Raw genomic sequence first — 22869 nt, forward strand, 5'->3', positions numbered from 1 at the left:
CCTGCTGGATCCTGTGCCACTTCCGAAAATAAAGGTTATTGTGATGGTATGCTCTGTTCGAGTAGTGCCAACTTGCAGCAGATGGTTTACTTCTCTCTAGCTCCGATTGGATGCAGAGTCCTCCTACGCAAGATGGATGGATTGAGTGGCTTTGATGAGCCATCAGTCATGTGAAATGCACAAATAGGATTGATTGCCTCGTCTGTTTGAAGATACATCTTAAATTACTTGGATTTATTAAAATCCACTTTTATTACTTTTCACAGAACGACCCCCCCACAAAAACTGCCATGCTAGAGAGCATGAGAGCTCTGAACTAAACAGCTGATTGGCTTGTATTCTTTCAGGCACCCAATGACGGGCAGAAGTGGGCCATCATTAAAATGAGGATAACTTACTGATCAAGTGGTCATTATAGTAGCTCTCATAATGTGGAGCAGACAGTCTCAGAAATGAACACCAGGACCCCTGGCCTAAACACATCTCTTCAATTAAGATAAGTGTAGGATTCGCACCCAGCAGCTTTTTTGAAAGAAGGCTCTGAAGGGCCAGAAAATGGGCAGTGAGATTGATTTAAACCCAATCGACTGGAAAGTTGCAGGCCTGGAGGCTGTAAAACCTGATGGTCTTCATCAGTATGCAGACCCAAGGGGTCACTGCCCACTGAGACACCCCTAAAAAGACAATGATCTGAGCATCTTGCACATCTGTAAGCATTAATCATGGAACATGACAAATGGGTGTGATAATGTTGTTGGGTAAATGGCCGCCAGGTGGCGACATTATCTAAAAATGCACCCTCCAGACAATCAAACACTTTCCCCAAATATTCTAGGATAGGAGGTTATAATATATAATTATACGACTGGAGGGTCTCAATAGGGATCCAGGTCCTTCTTCAAGCACCATCTAGACCAAGCCGAATAAGCATCTCAAAACGGTTTATGGTGCCAGGTGACGTTGACCGAACAAACGGAGCTTGTGATGGATCAGATCCCTGATTACCCAGGGAACATGTGTATAATCTCCATTGGATCAGATCCCTGATTACCCAGGGAACACGTGGATAATCTCCATTGGATCAGATCCCCGATTACCCAGGGAACATGCGTATAATCTCCATTGGATCAGATCCCCGATTACCCAGGGAACATGCGTATAATCTCCATTGGATCAGATCCCTGATTACCCAGGGAACATGTGTATAATCTCCATTGGATCAGATCCCCGATTACCCAGGGAACATGCGTATAATCTCCATTGGATCAGATCCCCGATTACCCAGGGAACATGCGTATAATCTCCATTAAAATAAAATAAGTCTGGTTTAATGCTATCTCTTCCAATTTGGTGTTATTAGTACAAGAAGGGACTGATATGATAGCATACTGGACAGAACTTTAGGTCATGCAATGGGGGTAACATAATCTGAGTGGTGTCTACCACCGCAGAGACTTCTGAGCCCGGCCCCCAAAGATAGGCCCATAGGAGCTCGGCACTGAGCCCAAACACATTCACATGCAAGGAACCACAGAGATCCAAAGCATGTGGAAATATGCATCAGACCTGCAACCGAGTACAAATGCCCCTCCAAGGACTTCAATGCAGGTCTGCAATGGAACTGGTCAGATAAGGCGGATACTCCCCCTAAAGCCGCCCCGAATATTTCATGCAAAAGTACAGGTTTTTGGTAAGCTTTTACCTTATCCCACCAAGCTTGTTTATATAGCAAGCGAAACAATGTGGAGCTGATACGAAAAGAAATAATGGAAGGAATATCTCAGTCATTCCTTACTATAATGATGTGTTATTTATATAGCCCTTACGCCTGAGCGCTGTACATAGAACAAATTTACATACATCTATCATGCCAACCGAAGTCAGTACTCATTTATCAACCTCGGAAGGATGAAAGGCTGAGATGGCCTTGCCGGGATTTGAACCTGCGTCCTGCAAATCACTCATAGATTGAAACAGTGAGCGCTCAACTTGCTGAGCTATCTTACCAGCAAAAATTTCAGTTCAACTATTCCCAAGTCTGAGCAGGACATCCGGTCTGAGTACTAACTTCCCTTTCATGGGTGATTCATGTTCAATCTCGCAAGGGTAGCTTAGGAGCAACGTGCTTGTCTTGGAAGCAAGACGAAACGGAGCAACACAGGTTCGATCCCCGCCCCACGCTCTGGGGATTAAGCGCGTTATAAAAAACCTATCATATCATGGGGATACGTAATGGAGGGTAGCTCAGAAGGCCGTGCAGTGGCAAATAGGGATTGAGCAAACTGTCTCATGGACAGAGTAGAGCCTTTTTGCTATGCTGCACCTCTGACCTGGGACGCTATTGGGTAGCCTTCACCAACTACACATTGAAATCTTTGAATGTGGGATTCATTTTAAGGATATCTACAGACCCTTGTAGGTTAGTTAAAAAACAAACCTCTGAGGAGATCCATGACGGTTTAAGCAATGAGGGCAACAAAGGATTGTGATATTAAGAGCATGTGGTCCTGAAACAAATACTAGAAATGCCCTTGGGTTTCAGAAAGGCTGCTTGCACAGTAATAACTTGACAAAGCACTGATTGGAGAAAAATACCCACCTGGTAGGCAAACAAATTGACATTTTTGGTCTAGCAAAATAAACTGTACCATGGTCTTGTCACGAAGGGATGGGAACCTCCTCGCAGTCGGGGTGTGTAGCCTACCAGGGAGGAAGCCAGAGCCAGTCCTACGCCTCAAGTGGACGGTGGCAGTTGAGAGGCCCCCAAATCCTTCTTTGCAGTGCATAATTGTCTCACTCAATGACTCCAACAGCAAATGCTCGCAAGTCTGTTTCTGTTCATTTCAGGTGCAGCAGATTTGCCATGGAACAAGAGCCACAAGCTTAGAGAGCAAGATCTTTTAGGGAATAAAACTGGGGTTAAAAACCGCCATGCACAGAGGACTTACCCTTAGGATGGAAACAAAACACCACTCAAAGAGGAACTCAAATGCTTCCTTGTCCAGGCCGCCATTATTGATCCAAAGTGTACCTGTGTGGAAAAAGTGGCAATTTTTGTAACCGTGCAAAAAGACCATCTATCCTGGGATGGGAAGACAGGGTCAGATTGGCCAGGGACAAAGAGCCTATCAGGAGGGAGGAAGGGAGAGAAAAAGAAACCGCAGGAAGTGTAGATTGTTGGGGTGAGGTCAGAGGAGGTGGAACTGGTGAAGTAAGAGACTGGTAAAAGAAAGGAAGGAGCAGCGGATTATGGAGGCGAATTCTGGAAAAAGTGAGGTATCGGATAGTGAGTATACGTGGTACTGCAATGTGAGTGTGCATATTAGTGTGCCAATTGTGGTTAGAGTAAATAGTGTAAGGAGCGTCTCTGAAATGCATGTTACTGAGTGAAAGGAGAGTGTGCGAATAGTAGAAAAGGGAGGGAGAAGGAGGAGTATTATTGAGAAGGGAGTAGTAGTGTGAGGGAGAGAGTAATAGTGTATAGGAGGGGGTACTAGAGAGCAGGATGGGCTACTAGAGAGGAGGATGGAGTAGTCGAGTGGACGAGGGAGTAGTAGTGTAGAGGAGGATGCAGTAACATCAACGGGTAGAGGCAAGCCCTAGGAGGGGTGAGAGACATCGGAGGGACGGTAGAGTAGAGGGAGGAGAGAAGAGAGGTTGGTGGAGTTGGAGGAGGAGAGTAGTAAGTGTGGAGTGGAAGAGTGAGAAGAGTGTGAGTGTGATAGGCTCGAGTGAATAGAGCAGTGTATCTGCAAGGCACATCCTTTGCCCCTGTAGAATACTAATCACTGATAGAATGGGGACAATCTTAGGAGGTCCCTGAAGGAATAGAGTAAGAAAAGGCACCAGGCCTTTGCGTCCTCACATCCAGTATAAGGAGAAAAATTGGCAGTACGGGTCAACATTTGCTATCTGCTAACCTGGGCCTGGGACGTCTGGGCTAGGGAGGAGGTGTGTTTCAAGAGGAGAGAGAGGGGGACAGCCATGGGACCCACTGATACTTTGATAAAAACCCTTGAACCGTCTATGAGTCCTGGAGTGGTTCCTGTGCCATCTGTGACATTTAGCGGTGTGACTGAGGATAGCAAATACAAGGATTGCGCCACAACACAGCTTTAGCAATATACTAGCCAAAACCTGCACCTCAAAGGCAAGAAAAATGCACAAATAACTAAAGTGAACTGTCACCTCAATGTCTATGGATTTCCCCAGACAGAGTTGTACACAACAGCTTTTTAAAATAGGTTACAGGCAGCCAATTCTTACTTCTAGGCTGTCTCAATTCAAGAGGTTCAAAATGAGGAGATTTGTTATAAATTAACGTAAATATTCTATGCACACTCCTGTATAAATCCACAATTCATATAACCAATGTGCCTCTGTGTTGATGGTGCCTGCACAATTGAAAATGCATGTGGCTGTTAGGCAATTACAGGGAGCAGATTAGAATGACAATTTCTAACCCAAAGCAGCATGTTGCAGATGACTAGTAAAACTTCAACAATAGGAAATATTGTTGATGTTTCTCTAATTCTTGCTATTTGTGAACATGGCTTTCATCCCCGCCTTGGGCGGTGGACATGGTGTTTAATGGCCCGCCAGCACGAGCCCAGGTAGGCCCGAGCATAGCGGGGCCTCAGCGACGGCTGTGGGCAGCTAAAGGCCATGACTGCCCCCACAGTGGGGGTGAAATCAATTAGCACCCAAGGGTTTTTCCGCGGTGCGTATGTTTTGTGTTCCATTGGGAGACTGGCGTAGCTTGCACAGCCAATCTCCTGAGAGGAAAATAAATAAATAAAAGATGGCAGCGTCCAGAAAACGGGGAGGAGCGCCAAGACCGGAGCACAACCATCCCGTCCAGCAGGTAAGTGGGGAGGGCTGGAGCAAGGGGGTGACGAAAGGGTAAGGATTGTTTTGGGGGGTGTGGAGGTTCCCTGTTGACTCCCCACATCAATTTTCTTTTTGATTTTTAAATGGCACCACCTGGGGAAGGGCCTCGGGTGTGTGCAAGCAGCAGGCAGGGAATGTGTGTTCTCACCCACTGTTCCAGCCACCTGATTGGTTAAACACCCTTCCCCGGGTGCGAATATGTATTAACACAGAGCATACATTTTTCTAAATAGTGTCTTTGAGAGCAGTCTTTATGTTGGGCACGTGATTCCTAATGTTTTTGAAGAAATGTACATCCTTTACGTAAATAGGAATATAAAGGTTTGAATCATTATTAGCTTTTAAGATCAGTTTTGCTTAGGAGAAAATTGTCTGAAATTGGCATGAGAATGTCGATTGCTCCCAGCTTGTGACGGAGAGTCAGAATTCTATTAATGAAGCAGAGACAAGTATCATGCAACTTATTCTTTTATTGTATCCACAGCAATAAGGAAACTACAAAACCCATAATCCCCTTAATAACCTGTGACCTGCATCCACCAATCTCCACATGCCCATTCGTATGAATATCCTAAACACTGGAAGTCCTTTCTCTTTTCTTCTGTGTTACTCGAGCCCCTCTTCCCTGTTCTTTGAGGCAGAAAGAATAATATTGTCAAAACAGTCCCTATCCAGCTTAATCCCCACAAAGATCCTGACGCACCCTCAGGAGAATGGCTATTCTGAGAAGGCACCATCTGCTGAAAAGACATACCAAGAATCATGAGGGAGGGTATAAAGGCAGGATAATACGCACCACTGTGCTATTAATGAAATCCCGACTCTCCCTCACAAGCTAGGAGCAATCAACATTCTATAGCACGGCACGGAGGCTTCCTACGATGCATATCCAAAGCCCTTCCAACGCAGTCCCTGAAGGACGCACAATAGACCTAAGAGTAAAACTGATCAAACGTTCCTGTATTTGATCAATCGGCTGCCCGCAGAATGTTTACAAGCTTAGCTCCTGCCCATAAAACCTTACAAGCAATAGTCTCTTTAGCAGAATGATCCCTCAACAGAGGTATATCATTGCCAGCCTGATCCATGACCCATCGGACCACCTGGCTAGTTTGGGAGAAAATATAGGTTGGAAGGTCCTACAGAGAGAAATAAAGAATTGATCTGCTGAAAGTTTAGGAGCATCTCCTGTTTCCTAGCCTCATGACCCCGAAGACAATAAACCACCCACAACTGTGGAAAATCTGGAAATGTAAAAATATAATTTAACTTAGATCCGCATTTAGTGCTCCTGTGCAAATTAAATTGGACACCTTCTGCATAGAAAAATCTCCCTCGGAGTTGCAAAGACCTTACTTACCCCACTCTTCTAAAGGACTGTAAACAAATCCATCTTATCAATTTGGATGACAATGCTTGTAAGGAGAGGTCTGTAGTTGTAGGCCAACCACTGAACACAGCCAGAACACTATTAACATCTCAAAGACATGAGCACATGGAAGAGGTTTGGTGGGAAGAAACCTGGAAACCAAAGGATGCCCCTCCACTGGAAAACCTTCCACCAAGGCATGCCTAGAAAATAAGGCGGAGCTGAAGCATATCACTCTTGGGGCCCCTCCTTCTCTTTCTTGATCCCCATTCCTGAGCTCAATCCTTATTCTGCCCTATCTCTCCAATCCTGAGCTTCCTCCATTCCCCTTTGCTCTCCACTCCTCAGCTTCCTCCATTCTCCATCTCTCTCCAGTCCTGAGCTTCATTTCCTATGAGCTCCCTACTTCTCTTTTCACCTGCCCCATCCCTGGACTCCCTCTTTCCTCCTCTTCCTCTTCCTGGGTTCTTCCTTCTGTTTCTAAATAATTTCAGAGCTCTGTCCTTTCTTTCTTCATCTCCATTCCTTTGTCCTTTCCTTGAATGTCTGCCCCTGTCTCCATTCCTTATCTTCCCACCTCAGTTTTCTGGCTTCCTCCATCATCAGTCCACAGCTCCTCCTTCTTTCTCCACCTCCAGCATGGGCTCCCCATCTGTTTCTCCCGCTGTATTCAGAGCCCAACCCCTAATCCTCCATCACATTCCCTGGGCACCCCCCTGGACTTCTCTAACCCTCTCAACTCCCACATTCTTTCCACACCCTCCCTCTAGCATACATTTCTGCCACCTCTAACTAATGGGTCCTGTATGGGACTTCAGTGGATGCTTAACAGATCCTATAGACGTATAACTCCCAACTCAAATTGCTAGTGGGAGATGCCACAGGCTGTCTGATATGTAAAGCACTGGAAGCCAAGTTTATACATTGATCTCAGGCTTGGACAAATGGGCCAGTATGCACTAAACAAATTAGAACATTAAGCTTTACTTACTGCACTATTTGCTGGCCCCACTATCATCGTATGTCATGAAATGTCCTCTGACATGCACAGCATAAATCACACCATGTTGTTCCATGTTTTGTTAGGGGAAGTGAGTTCACCCCCCAACCTCGCATTGATGGCGTTATTCAATGCGCTTACACTAATATGGGCTGAAGTGACACTTTTAGTTTGGCTTTTAGGTAGCGCTTTAAGCCGAAACTACTGAATTAGAGTGCAGCTAGGGAGAAATTACATTTGTGGAGGGACATATAGCTTATAGGTGTTGTTTGAAATATTTATGACCCAATTGACTGCCCATGGCTGTGCTAATTCATATGGCCTTCCCCATCCACTTCCTGCACTTCCCCACACAAATTACACCCCCCTGGGATTTCTTTGAGCTAGCTTTATCAAGCCTCACCATAAATGTGTGTGCTTAAAGTGCCTGCCAGTGGTTTTTCAAAGCAGCCTTCTGAGAGTTAATGATTTAAAATAACATGAAAGATGTGCTCCTGGTGTAATAAAAATGTTTTAACCAAGTCTGCCTTCAGCCACTCGATGTATAAGCACTCTAAATCCTGTTAAAAGCGAGCATTGGCAAAACCAACAGTTTTGGCTTTTATTATTATTATTTTTGTTAGGGTGTTTATTGAGCGCAGACCTAGGTTTGGGAAGAAACGGAGTGCTTTACAATCATAGGGTGAATAATAAAATTAGGGAGCATAGAAACAAGGGTGTGGGGCTCTAACAACAGGGGAGAGAGGGCAATAGTCAGCAAAGGATCTTTCAAGTAACCAATGGAGGAAACTGTGGGGATCAGATCACCCAGTCTCAGGTAAGGTGGGGAGTGTCACTTTTCCCCCAAGGGGATCCCTCCTATGAGTCTAAGGAGGTGAGCTTGCTTCGCAACACTCTCACAAGGGGTCAAGGCAAGTGGGACCTGTGAAGAATCCTACAGATCCCTCACTGAAATCCTGTCTAAAGTCTCTTCCCAGGTGGCCAGTAGTGGGCAGATGCTTTGTGATCACAACCCTCAGGGTGGTGTACTGCAGAAGGGTCAACTGGGTGGAAACAGGGCTCAGGGTGGTGTGGAAATTCCCTGAGATGGAACACAGTATTTGTCCCCTGAAAAGAAGTGCCTTTCTGGGTTTCCAAAACAAGTAAAGGCATATTGTCATTACAATGTCCCTGACCCACACCTAACATCTGTAACCCGGGTACAAGTTCTGTTAATTCTGAGCAAGCCTTTTTAACAGAAAGACCTTTTAAGAATACATACTCTCCTTACTCCCAAAGGTATAATGTAAAAAGATCTAGGGAAAATGCCTCGTATCTAATGTCTTCCTCTGTAACAACCAATTCTAACAGTCCATCTTTTAATCAGTTGAAGGAAAATAAATCTACCCTAAAAGTAACTCAATTGTTAAAGAGCTAACTTTTCTGAAGGGGACTATACGTCCCATAATCCCATAAGTGCTGGGACGAGGAAGAGGGCTGAAGAGGAATGCAGTTGCAGTAGACAGGCAATTAGGCCTAGCAGCCAACACTGATAGAACCTCAGAGGCATAGAAGGCCTCTTCAGGTGCAGGCAACAGGAAGGAGAGGACGGAGCTGGAACTGTGACTGGAATGCAAGTTGTAGCCATAGCAGTAGAAGAAAGAAGGCAAGAGGTTGGCAAACCAAGCAGAAGTGGGAGAACAAGAGGGATGCCGGAACGTGGAGACTGCACATTTTACCTGCTTGTTCTGAGAGGGTCCTATTCCCCCAAACTCTGAAGTGCAGAGGCTGCACAGCGGAAGGCGTGCAGGAGAACTGTCTTTGACCATGTGAGCCTGATTGCCATGGTTGCCGCGCAGTGAACATGCTGGAGACTGAGGCGGGGAGCAGTTGTCAAGCCGTGGGTCTCAGGAGCGAGAGAGGATCCATAAACGTGTGGCCGGACTAGAGACACATTCACAGAGGAAGGGTGTGGGTCCCTAAGAAGCCAGAAGCAGTAGAAGTCATACCAGAAGTCATGAAAGCAGAGCGACCCGCAGAGCAAGTGTTAAAGAAGCCGTGAATGAAAAACTGCGTTCTAACTCCTTGTGCGAGCATTGTCGGCAACATAATCCAGTTCCTTATTCACACTTGTATGGTTTCAAGAGAATAGAAGTTGTTAGCTGAACCACTTGCGTATAATCCAAAAGTTCTTTTACTCGCAAAGAAGGTAAATGCTGCTTAAGCCCATTCTTCAACCCTTAAAAGACTGTGGCCCTCATTACAACACCGGCGCTAAACAATGGCGCTATTAGCACCATGGTTGGTGCCGGTGTTGTAACGGTATCAGGTAATATTTTCGCCAGCAAAAATATCGCCAAACATATGGCTGTCTGGAACGGCCATAGGCGATATTTTTGGTGACGAAAATATTAGGTGCGGGGGTTGCGGGGGTTTCCCCCGCACATAAAAAATGATGCGGGGGTTGCGGGGGTGGCCCCCGCAGGGTCCATGTGTTATTTTCACTGCAAAAATATGGTGATATTTTTGCGGAGAAAATATCACATGGAACCGTTGTAACGAGTCCGCCATGGTGAAATGGGGAAATACCGCCCCATTCCAAGGTTGGCGGGGCGGTATTTCCCCATTTCACCATGGCCCTTCCCCATTCCCATTTTTGCCCCATAGGGCTCAATGTGAATGGGGAAGGCGGCAATTACGGTACCGCAAATTGCGGTACCGTAATTGCCTGCGAGGTCTCTTTGCGGGTCCCTACTTTAACGGCTGGTCCAGACCAGCCGTTCAGGTTGGGTCCCGCAAAGGGACCTCGTAGTAAGGCGCTAAGTGGTTAATGGCACGGCAGCCTTTTACGGCACCATTAACCACTTAGCGCCTGGGTCGTAATGAGGCCCTGTTACTATCTAAAGGAGTGGTCATGTGTCACTAATTGAGAAGAACGAACATTGTGAGAGACCATTAGCGAATACCTAACTTTGACAGTACCATTGTTGAAACCTTTATCTTGTGAAAATTACATCAAAGAGTGGTCGCGTATGGCTAATTGTGATTCCCATAGGAGGGCTGAACCCTATCCTTCATTTTTCCATGGGAATACAATTCAATACCAATCTTTACAAACTTTAAACCTTGAAAACTACATTAAAGTGTGGTTGTGTGTGCCTAATTGTGATTCCTAAAGGAGGGCTGAACCCTATCCTTCACTTTTCCATTGGAATACAATTCAATACCAATCTTTACAAACTTTAAACCTTGAAAACTACATCAAAGAGTGGCCGTGTGTGCCTAATTGTGATTCCTAAAGAAAGACTGAACTCTATTCTTTACTTTGAAGCAGCCTACCTTTCTTATCTAATAAGGCAAAGTGTATATATTGTTCAAAAAGAGAGCAAGCATTGCCCAAGCCAAGAGTCTCCCCATATTATCAGTTAAACCAGCCTTTCTCAGAGTTCCAAAACAATCTAACTCTACTGTGAAGTTAATAACAGTTCAATTGTCCTGAGATACAAGTATGCAAGCATTACCTGAAGCTGAGAGAGTAGCACCAATTATTGTGGGTAACTGCATGGGCTGATAGCTGACAGAAAGATGCATGTAAAGCTCAGGAAAGGAACTTGTTTGCTTGTAAAGACTATTTTGAAGTTGACACAACTTGTAGTGCCAGAGACTGTGGAAGAGAGAGTCTTAAAGGCAAACCCAGGTTGTTATGGTGGCAGATAGCCAAGAGAGACAAAGAGTCTTCCCCTTTTAAAGCAACTTATTCAGAGGAAGAGGTGCCTTGCCTACTTGAAGGTGTTGCAGCACTATAAAGTATATCTTCTTGAAGTCTGTCTAGAAGTACAAATCTCTGAAGCTGTGGGTAGTCAACAGTACTGAAACTGTGGTGCTATATCTGGTTGTCAGTAGATACAACATTGTAGTAGTCTAAACAAAGTGGAGTACTGTGGGACCGGAGCAACTGTTCTCATACTGAATCAAGTAGAAGTGGAGTTGTTGAAGTGGAAGCAGCAGCACTAAGAAGTCATCCTGACAAATATACAATTTTGAAGTCTAAAACTGTAATTAAGGAAATACTAACTGTTAACCAAGAACTTTGTATCACTAACAGTTGGTGCTATTGCATTTCTTTTAAACTGTGGCAAGTCTGCTTGAAGAGGTGGAAAAAGCATTGTGGTTGGGAATATCATTGGTGCTATTTGGTGGAAGTAGAAAGCATATTTGTCACCAAGGAGAAGAGATCTGCTATCATTGCTATCACTGGAACCTTGGTAAACAAACTTTTACTTTGACTTTGAAACATCAAGCACTGATTTGAATCATTTCTTTATTTGGTTGATTATTATCAGAGTTAACATTGAATCCTGGGGAATTGAATGCACCCAGGACAGCAGAAGGTTATTCAGAAACTGTCAATGTTGTTCATATCATGTTGTATTGCCATATATTTTCTATGTGTATTTCTTGCTTAGTTTCAGGGCCAGTTATCCTAAGTGTTTCCCCTGAACGTTGGTTAGGCAGGGAAATTCTCGGCAGAGAAGGGATAGTGAGGAAATTTTTATTATATTTCTTTTTAGTATAAAATGTCATGTTTTGACAAAACATCAAACAGTTGTGCGCCTCGCATTTCTGACCCCTCACAGACCTCACCGGAAGAGACTCTCCCTTAGGGGACAAGGACTCCATTTCTGTGAGGAACTCCCTGAACCAGTACAGATAAAGGTCTAATTGAGACTATCTGGAATGCCAACATGTTTCAAGCCTCAAGACTTGCATAAAAGAAATGTTATTGTTTATCACTTGCAACAAGAAAGAGAGCTTGTCTCTTTAATTGAAAATCTCCAATCCATGGAGATGAGGACGTTGAACAGCAACCATATATTGAATGAGGAGACTGAGAGACAGACATACATATGCGAACAGGGGAAGGCCCCTACTAGCGTCAGAGCAGAAGGAGGAGGAGGGGAAGGGAAGTGTGCAGCCTGCACTGTTCAGACTTGCATTGAACGAAGGGGAGCAGAAATGCCAGAGAACCACTGGAACCCCCCGACAAGAGAGTGAGAGAGGGAAAGACACAATGGATTTACATAATCCCGAAGGCAGGAGAGGTGAAGGCCAAAGGTCCAGCAAAAGTGGTGCCATGCCCCTGAAGGAGTCGTGATAAACCCAGAGGGGGTACAAAGAACACAACTAGTTGTCCCCCGAAGTCATAGACAAATTGTCTTAGAACCAGCACACTCCAATTTAACCACAGCACATCAAGAGGTTGGAAAAACCCAAAGCCAAATACCCAGGTTCTATTGGCCGGGGGTCTTCGCTGATGTCAAGAATTTTATATCAACGTTTGAGATTTGCCAAAATAAGTTGACCACTACCGTACCATCAGCCACTTTGCATCCATTACCCATTATCAAAGTCCCATTTTCAAGGATAGCCAAGGATACAGTGTGCCCCTAGAGCGCTCCAAACTAGGGAATTGAACACTCTAAACTAGGGAATTGATTTATTCTGGTAATCATGGATTATGCCAGTTGCTATCCCGAAGCCTTTGCCCTGCATAACAACACTATGCAACAAATATTGAAACACCCATTACCTTTCTTATCCAGAGTTGGTTTTCCCAAAAGAGATCCTTACGGATCAGGGTACCAACTTTATGTTCCACCTGATAAAAGAGGTAAAAAGAAATTCTCAACATTAAAACCATGAGAACGTTGGTGTATCATCCCCAGACTGACGGTTTGGTAGAACATTTTAATCAAACATTAAAACAAATATTGCATAAATTAGTAGAAACCGACAGGCAAAATTGGGATGGGATGATACCCAGGGCCTTGTTTGCAGTCAAGGAGACACCCCATGCTTCTTTGGAATATTCACCATTTGAACCTCTTCATGGGAGGGAGCCTTGGGACATCCTAGACATGTTGAAGGAAACCCGGGAAGAAAGAGAAGAAGCCCTATTGCCCATTTCACAAAATTCTTATAAACTAAAATCGCGTATGGCAGCAGTATGAGAAATGACAACGAAACACATGGGATAAACTCAAGAACAACAGGCTGTTTACAATAGATGGGCAGTCTCCCATACCTTTTATGTGGGACAGTCAGTCTTGGTTTTATTACCCACATCAGAAAATCAAATGATTTCCAACTGGTAGGGTTCCAATTAAATCTTGGAAACGGAAGGGGCCCCTGAATTATCTCGTATCCCAGCCCGATAGATGACAGAAGACATTCTCTGGAATGCCAAGAAGTTTCAAGCTTCAATACGTGGATAAACGAAATGTGAACATATATCATTTGCAACAAGCAAGAGAGCTTGTCTTTTTAAAAGAAAATATCCAATCCACTGAGACAAAGACGTTGAAGAGTGAGCATATATTGAATGAGGAGACCAAGAGAGAGACACTCATGCACGAGCAGGGGAAGGCCCCTAACAGCGTCATAGCAGAAGGAGGAGGAACGGTAGGGAAGAGCAGAGCCTGCACTGTTCAAACTTGCATTAAACAAAAGAGAGCAGAAACAGCAGAGAACCGCTGTAGCCCCGAAAAGGGAGTGAGAGAAGGGAATACACTAGAGACTCTGCAGAAGCCTGAAGACAGCTGTGGAGAAGCCCAAATGCCGAGCAGAAGTGCTGGCGTGGCTGCGAAGGACTGTGGTGGGCCAGGGGCATGTGGAATAGCACTGGGACCACAGCGAGAAACAGCCTGGCTGAAAGCAGGAGCATCAAGACAGCAGGAGAATGAAGTCCGAAGCGCAAACACCTGAAAAAGCAAACCAATAATCAAGCAAGACAGCAAGATTGTTCCTAAAGGTGGACCGAGTCTGAAGAAGTCTCCCGACATTAAAGGAGGTAACAGAGAGAACGGGGGGCCAAACAGGAATTATTACACAGTTGGGGAAATTCGTCACAGTATAAATATTGAACTTTGGAAAAAAAACTTGATGAACTATAAAGGCAGAAAACTGACCGAGGAACAAAGAAACCTGAAGGGGGATATTGTTGTGAACTCAAACCCCTTCACCAACTGGACTTGATGGGAAGCCAAGTCGCACACAAGGTGAGCATGTGGGTCTCCTCCTAGAGAGGCAGACTTTCCTCATGAGAGTGCCGCCGGTGAGAGAATATAGAACCACCACCAGGCTAGTGGCTCAGATAAAAAGGCAGGAGAAAGCACAAAGCCAGCTGAAAAGGAAACACAACAACTATGATGACGTCTACTTATAGACCAACTCCCCTTGCCACCCCCGCTCACATGTATCCTACCTGTGTTTGATGTGCAAAGTGCTTTGTACCTTGACTTGTGGCTTGTCTGCTGATGAGTAAGCAGGAAGTCCATAGATCAGGGTAGCTGCCCAATGTTAGGTGACTGTGGATGCCGGATGGTTCAAGTCCAGGGAATAACCTGAACGGCACATTGGTGCAACTAATAGAGTAGAATTCAGAAAGGGGTGTTCCAGGAGGTAGACAAAGTTCTGTGTACCAGGTAAACAGTCAGCAAGGGACAATCCAAGTAGCAATCCAGTAGTCAGGCAAAAAAGGTACCAGGTGAGCAGCTACCAAGGGATAATACAAGATGCAATCCTGTTGTCGGGGAAAAAGGTCCATGCACCAGGTAAGCAGTTAACAGGTAACAAGGCAGAACAAGGGCCAAGCGATGCCAAGGTCGTGGAAGAAGCGGGTCGGCAGCAGGAAGCAGAAAATGGGCAAAGAAGGTAAGAAAGAGTACCCAGGACAGGAAGGAAACTGACTGATAACAGTTTATGAGCACCAAACTCACCATAAGCCGCTGCTTATGAAGTCAGAAGGAAGCAGTGGTTCCTACTGCTGGGAGGAATGGAACGTGATGACATCATGCATTATGCAATGATGTCATGGGAATTGTAATGCCCTTGTCCTCCGGTGTGAGCGCTGGCTGAGACTCGAAGGAGGATGTAGCAGGGACTGTGCATGTCTGTGCAGCTGGATCTTGACAGATATGAAAGAACCTGGAGAATAATACCTTATGAAGAGGGAGAGTCCACATAGGAGTGTACGAAATAGAGAATGAATGTGATGAAATGAACTGAAAACCACATAAACCAAATGGATAAACCATATCCCGGACCAAGTATATGAATTTAATGAGAACTGTTATTATGCAAGAGGCCGATTTCTCTGCCGAAGCGGCACTTTGCAAAAAAGTTTTGAGATCTTTGATAATAATCAGGGGATCCCAAAAAGGACCAAGAAACTGAATATTAAGAAGGGGAACGGAATCAAGAATCCCATGGGGGAACTTCTAGAGTTGATACAGCAAGTCACCAGAGACTATCTGAAAATGAACTATTGAAAGAAAAACAGAGTGGTGCAAGAAGTATAATTCAGGAGAAGGGAGTCGTTCTCCTGACATTGGTTATTACTATAGTGGTAGGGTCAGTTAGCTTAGTGTTGGACAGTGGACAGTTTGTTTTTGATATTCACAGACAACTGACTAGCACCCTAGTTACTAGTTTGTAGGTAGGGAACACCCCCGTAGCAATAGGGAACGATAGGGCTTATTGTTATTCTTAAATAAAAACCCTTGAAAATGTACGGAGTGTCTGTGTCCTTCTTCTGATCCACCACTGGACCTAGGTTTTAAGGAGAAGCCATTCCTTGAACAGGAGGGCCTTGAGCTCCTTCCTGAGAGAGGGGGGGGTTCAGATGTTGATGGGGAGGAGGTTCCAGAGTGTTGGGGCACAGAGAGAGAGAAGGCCTGTCTTCTGTTTTTTCCTTTCTGCACCGGCGGAGTTGAAGTCTGCACATGTCTTCATTTCTTGGGGAACGTAGACCTCCAGAGATGCTGGGTTTCTCAGTGAAGTAGCTTGGGGACTTCAAGGTGACGGCCTTGTAAATTATGCAGCAGGATTTGAAAATGATACTGGCTTGCAGCGTGAGCAAGTGCAGTTTGATGAGGGTCGGGTGATGTCATATTTGCAAAGTCCTTTGATAAGTCATGCTACAATATTCAGGTCACATTTCAGGGGCGCCAGGGCAGTTGCCGGAAGGCCTTCCAAAAGGGCATTGCCACCATCGAGGTGGGAGAGGACCAAGACTTGGACAGCCGATCTGAAGTTTTTTTCTGAGTTGAAGGGCTTGATTTTCCCCAGCTGTTTGTGTCTTCCTTCCTGTGTGTTTGAAGGAGAGGTGTCTGTCGATGTGGAACCCAAGGGACTTGGTGCTGGTGTTGTTGGTTAGCAGTTGGAATTCAGCCTTGGAGGGGTTGAGCTTCAGGTAAGCACTGGACATCCACGACAGTGTCATTGAGAGACAGGCCTTGAGCCTGTGGATGTCTTTGATGGAGGATATCTTGAGGCAGAGCGGCGTGTCATCTGCGTATTGGTGGATGTGTATGTTGTATGGAGCAAGGAGGGTTCCAAACGGTTCCATGTAAAGATTGAAGATCACGGGGGAGGGAATGGATCCCTGCGGGACTCCGCAGGGGATGAGCAGAGTTGGTGATCTGGAGGAATAGATGTGTACAAACTGGTGTCGATTAGCATGGTATGATTTGAACCAGCTGAGGACAATCTCGCTGATCCACATGCAGTATGTAGATTGTCAGTGAGTGTCTGGTGGCTTACTGTGTGAAATGCTGCTGAGAGGTCAAGGAGAACCAGGAGTAAGGTGACCAGATGTCCCGGTTTTCCCGTGACAGTCCGGGGGAAATCACCCTCCGTCCCGGGAGTTTTTTCATTTTAGAAACCCCATCTGGGGTTTGCGTGGTTGGGTGGCTAGGTAATTAAAATTGTAATTTTTTTTCACAACACTTTCAGAATTTTGAAGTTGGAGAATTGGCTCGAACCCTTCAGGTACAAGTCGCTCGCAACACGTACTGCCTGTGCCAGAGACAGGCTTGGAAATTAGTGTACAGCAAGCCATGTTATATCAATTAGAGCAAACTCCTGTTTTGAGTTAACATGACAAGATTCACAGACAAAACTGCACAAATGAGATCATATACAGTTTATAGAAAGGAGAAGTGCTGGAAATATGATTAGGTGGTGGTTGTGGGGGCGTGTTGGGGGAGGGGCAGTAATTGGTGAACTGCGATGGGGTGGTCCCTCTTTTATGTTGTTGGTCGTCCCGGTTTTTCGTTTTGGAAATCTGGTCACCCTAACCAGGAGGCAAGGATGGCCATCATCAAGGATTTTAAGGGCATTGTTGATCACCTTGGCTTGTGTATTAGTATCAGGCATTTGCCCAAAGCATTTTACAGCAGCTACCATCAATGGTATGGTAATTCTACTACGGCAATGCCTGGCAAATGCCTTTCCCATGCCTACGCAAAATCCCAAACTGTTGTCCTTGCCAAAGCTTCTTGGTTCCCTACAGCCCCACCAACGAGAGGCCAGTCTCAAGAGCTGGCACCAGGTATTTCAGAAATCAAAAATGCCCCTTGCTGTGTTAGGACATTCACACTGCATTCTAAACACCCTCGCCTCCAGCTGCATGTGTAAACATAGCCAGAAGACAAGACAATACACGTACATGATGCTTATCTGCTACTTAAGGACAGAGACTTCCATACCGTGCATGCTACCTGCTGCCTGCTCACAGGTCACGCTTTGTATTCACGGGCTAAGCGTCACGTGGACACAGAAGGTCACGTACTCAACATTGCCTCTAGCGGATGCGAAATGAAGGGCACTGGGGCCTAATGAAGCGCAATTACTTCTTAAAACTGCTCGCTCAACGTGCCTGCCTCGTTCCCGGGTGATGAATGCCCCTTTTCAAGCATCCGCTGCTAAATGAACCTTTCAGCCCAGTAAGTTATCTAATGCAAATGTAATCAAATAGGCTTTTTTATTTTCCGGGCTGAGATTCGCAGGTTGTTTTCCCCCCAGGCAGTAATGATTACAGAATTACTCTACGTCCCTGTGTCATTAATACAGCAGCATCAAGGTCAGTGTTCTGTGCGCAGGGGCCAGGCGGGAGGGGGGCCTACAGAGGGGGAAGAGGGAGAAATTGAACTGTGGTTTTCAGAGCCAGATTTCCGCAGTCAGTTCTGCATACGGAAATCTGAGCACATAGTTATGAGTTTACCGCTGCTGTAGTGGTAAATTCTCAGGAAACTCGCCGTGCAATATGTCTGAAGTTCTCCACGTTGATTACAAATGTATGTATTTTATTTATTTATTTATTTATGTATTTATTTATTAGTCTAATATTAGGCTTTTTATACAAACACGATTACAGTAAATAACTAAAAGAGATAATAGAAAGAATACAAGATCTTCGATGATAAAAACAGAACGAGATTACTAAATACATACTTGATATGATATGTTATTTATAACGCGCTTAATAGCCAGAGGTTTCTAAGCGCAGACCCAGGGATCAAACCTGTGTTGCTCCGTGTCGTCTTGCTTCCAAGGCGAGCACGTTGCCCCTGAGCTATCCTCCCAAGACTTCAGTGCAAATTCAAGTTGCCCAGATTTACCGAATCCACGTAGGTACATAAGCTAACAAGGTTAATAACATATATCTTGTTGCATGCTTTAGCATAACAGTTGCAAGATATCATTCACCTTCTCCCAGAGTTTAGTCATCAACCCCATCGAAATAACTTTGCCACAGGTTGTCAAAGGAGATCCTCTCCATAACAGCCCCACGGACAAGGCGGAGGCTACGGTGGAGAGTTACTAATGCTTCTCACTCAGTGATTAAGTATTTGAAGATTTCCAACTTCATCTTCCCACAAAGCCTGCAGCCACGCGCGGCGGCGGCGGTACCCTTACGACTATCAAACACTGCTAGCGCACCCATCAAATTGAACTTAATTCAGATATAAGAAGAAGCGATCTGATTATAGAGGTACGCAACCAAGTTCCTGTTACCCCCTGTTTTACGCATCCAGTGGGCCACATAATCTCCAGAAGATGCTTTACCAGCCAAGGTAACCAGCAATTGTTCAGTGTCTCACTTATGTATAGCCGTTTCCCCCATGACGGCAAGATTCTATAATGGAAAATCAGCATTAGAGGTCTCAAAACTAAGCACCTCATCACTTGCTTCTGTATGTGTTTTAGAAGCTGGGGTCTTTCTACATCCTCCTAAGGTGTCAGAGCTTAGCAATACATCATTGGAATAAAGTAGGGTGTACTCCGCAGAATGCGATGTTTTTAAGCATAAACTGTTATTGTTTATCCTTTTGGAACTATCGATCGAAATTAAGCGGGTCTCAAGTAATACATATTCAAATGGCGAGCAAATGGGTAGATTAAGTAGTGTTTTTAGACTGCGTCTTTCATCTGCTTCACCCTATCAAGAAGTATATAATCCCAAATCTCGGCTCCATACAACAGTATAGGCCCGATTGTTGACTTAAACAAGCTCACCAAACTAATCAGGGAATGACCAGCATACCTTCTGCAAATTGCTTCAGTCCCGCTATTGTCTGTTTAACTCTCCCCTGCATGCGATCTAGGTGGTGGTCGATGGCAAGACCTGGATATTCATATGGCTGTAGTTGATCAACAGGCGGAGACCCCAACTTCATGCTAAGGTGATGACGATGTTTTAAATATTTGGGACTGAATATCATAGATTTGGGTTTAACGATATTAATAGTCAAGCCTTTTTCCACCCAATAACAATCACAGCAATCCAAAACCCTCTGCAATCCCATGAGTGTCAAATCAAACCATAGGAAGTCATTTTGACCATGCCTAGCCTACGGGGCACTGAGGTGATAGAATTTGGAGCAGCCGGGAGGTCACTTAAATAAAGATTAAACAACAAGGCCAAAATACAGCCCACATAGATTCCTTGGTGCCCCCTTGCTGTTGAGTCTAACTTCCACCAAGCTATTATAATAAAGTGCAAGAAGTATCGTTAAAAGCCCTGGTGGGATTCCTCAATCAACTAATTTCTTCCAACGTGTTTCCAACACACAGCGTTGTATGCCACACTAAAGGCGACATATACAGCATAGGTGTGTAGGTTGTAGACCTGCCAGGAATATTGGACCAGATTGGACAATGTTAGAACATTGGTAAGCATGCCAGCACCTTTAACAAAGCCCATCTGAAGCCTGGGAATAATATTAGCCTCTAAATCCCAAGTTGAATTTCCAACAATAACACTGTAGCAAAGATTTTGGATGCCACGCAAAACATTACCAGTAGGCGGTAATTCTTTGCATTGTATCTAGGTCCCTTCTTGTGAATGAGGACAATGATGCTCTCACGCCATGAAACAGGGAATGTGTTAGTAGCAGAAATATAACTAAAAAGTTGGGGCACTAACCCACCCCACCATTATGGGTTTCATTTTAGCAGAAGAACATTGTTGAGGCCATCAGGCCCAGGTTCCCGAGACATCTTCAAAGAAGCAATGACGCTGCTAATTTCCTGAATAGACAAGTTAGACCCCCAAACTGCAGCAGTTAGATCCAGATCAAAGACATCATTAGCCGTCTACGAATGTTGCCACGCAAAAAGGCTTCCTAATCAGCCTTACCCACATTGGAAATGCAGAGCACCAGTTGGCCTTTATCCCGAAACAGATCCCAATATTTCTTACTGTTATTATCCAAAAGAGCAGTGATTAACAAATGGTGGGATTTCAGCCATTCGTGATAACATTGCCTACGCACTTTTATCAAATTATCTACAAGTGAGCTACCAGAATTCTTGGCAGTAATTAATCTTAGATCCTTGCGGCGCTCCCTTTGGCATCTCTAATATTTTTGTCAAAGTGTGCCTTATGTGGGGTAGCACGGTAGGGAAAACCAGGATTACGTGGTTGCACTTGCTCTAAGATCCCAGCCAAGAGTGCGCAATAGTCAATAGTGATGAAATTACGTAGCTGCTCTCGTCTCTCATTCCCCGTCGACTCAATCGGCTGTCCACGGAATGCCATTGAACAGAGCTCGCAGGATCGCCTGGCTAGCTTTATCAAGGTTCAATTCTTACCCTCACTCACAATCAAGGGCTTTCTGTGATCAAGCCGTAAGGGGGGATATCAAAGTTACACAAACAATGAGAAATGATCACTCTCATCTCTTGGTAATTCCAAAAATTCAGCTTCCCCTTGTAGGAGGGAAGGTGACAGAAACACGTAAGTGCTGGTAGAACTGGCAGTGACAGGTGTATTACCTGGGTAATCACTCCCACATCTCCTATTTGACATTCATATAGCTAGAGGGCTCAAAAGCTGAGACCAAGCCTTGGTTTCATTATCAACAGTGGTTTCCCTAAGTTCTGAAATGGGCAAAGCACCGGGTTCAAAGTCATTGGGAGGTATTTTTGAGTAAAAATACTTCATAAGTAAAACGAGGCAGGAAGAGCTATATCTAGATATCAAGGACCCTACCAGCTTACGGATTGATGCCGTAAATGTAACCCCAGTGGTGGGGCGGGTCACATACATTAATATTAGTGCATCTCAGAAAACCATTATCAGTGACATCACTAGTTACTATGCCCGCTAGAATATGATCAGACGTGACATCTGGGTTCATCAGAGACCAGGCAGGAGAAAAATGTATCAAAGCCCTCACTAGGTCATCCAACAGGCCATTTAGTCGCACACGTTTGAATAGTAGTACTACCTTCTAAGATTATATCCTCAGTGATCCAAGTTTCCTGCAACGCTATTACAGTGAACGTTGTCAAGTTATTAAAGAGGCCATCATTCATAGTCAGATGCTGAAATCCGCGTGCGATTCACGGAAGCAGCCTAAGGCCGTTGTTTGGGGCGTTTGCCATAATTACAAGGCAGGGAGGAAGATAACCAAGCCCAATTTTCCAAACTAGGGCTGGGTCTGGTTTTGGAGCAATTATTTAACGATACTTCTCTCATACCATTGGCGTCAGTAGCAACGTGAATAGTTTGCGAGGGACTAATATCCCTTATCGGCACGGGAAGCCCCAGCTCCCAAGGTCTCAAGGTTTTGTTCCAGTTCCCCCGATCTTCCTTCACTGGGGTAGGGGGAATGCTACAAGCCTAGTGCAATCTATGGAGATCAAACGTGCAAGCTTGAATAAAGTCGACAGTAGAACCTCGATAGAAATGGACATATATGGTGGCCAAATGGGAATGATCTGGTATTTCAACCAGTTTAGTATCACAAGGGGTGATGACGCGTCATTGAGGGACATGATTATAAAGATCCAGGAAGGAAGATTGATTCAGGGTAAGAGTATCAGGCATATCAAACACACTTTGTATCTTTATTGTCCTGGTTTGGACAGGGCTGAGTCGGCTTCCCAATATTAACAAGGCACCGCTATCTCTATTTGAGGGGTGGAAACATACGTTGTAGAGCAGGGGTTCACAGAAGGCTCATTTATGACCATTCTGTGCATTATGAAATAATGGGATCAGATTATATGCACATGAGATTCCTGCAATATCCAACCCTTTGGGGCTACCAAATATTGTTTTGTTCCTTATTTAGAAGGACTGTGTAAACCCTGTGCAGTGTTACTATATGTCTGATGGGCCCTCTCGGTCAGTGTTTCATCTTTCGCTAGGTATCTGCTGGTCAGAACCAGTAAGCAGGGTCACAGAGCGCTATTTTCTCTAGGCAAACCTTATTTACTCCAAGCTCAGGCTCCTGGTTGCAATGGACAGGGCTGGGTTTGTGGGGGCCCATTTCAATAT

Source organism: Ambystoma mexicanum, chromosome 11 (assembly GCF_040938575.1).
Source record: "Ambystoma mexicanum isolate Mex_15411 chromosome 11, UKY_AmexF1_1, whole genome shotgun sequence".
NCBI lineage: Eukaryota > Metazoa > Chordata > Amphibia > Caudata > Ambystomatidae > Ambystoma > Ambystoma mexicanum.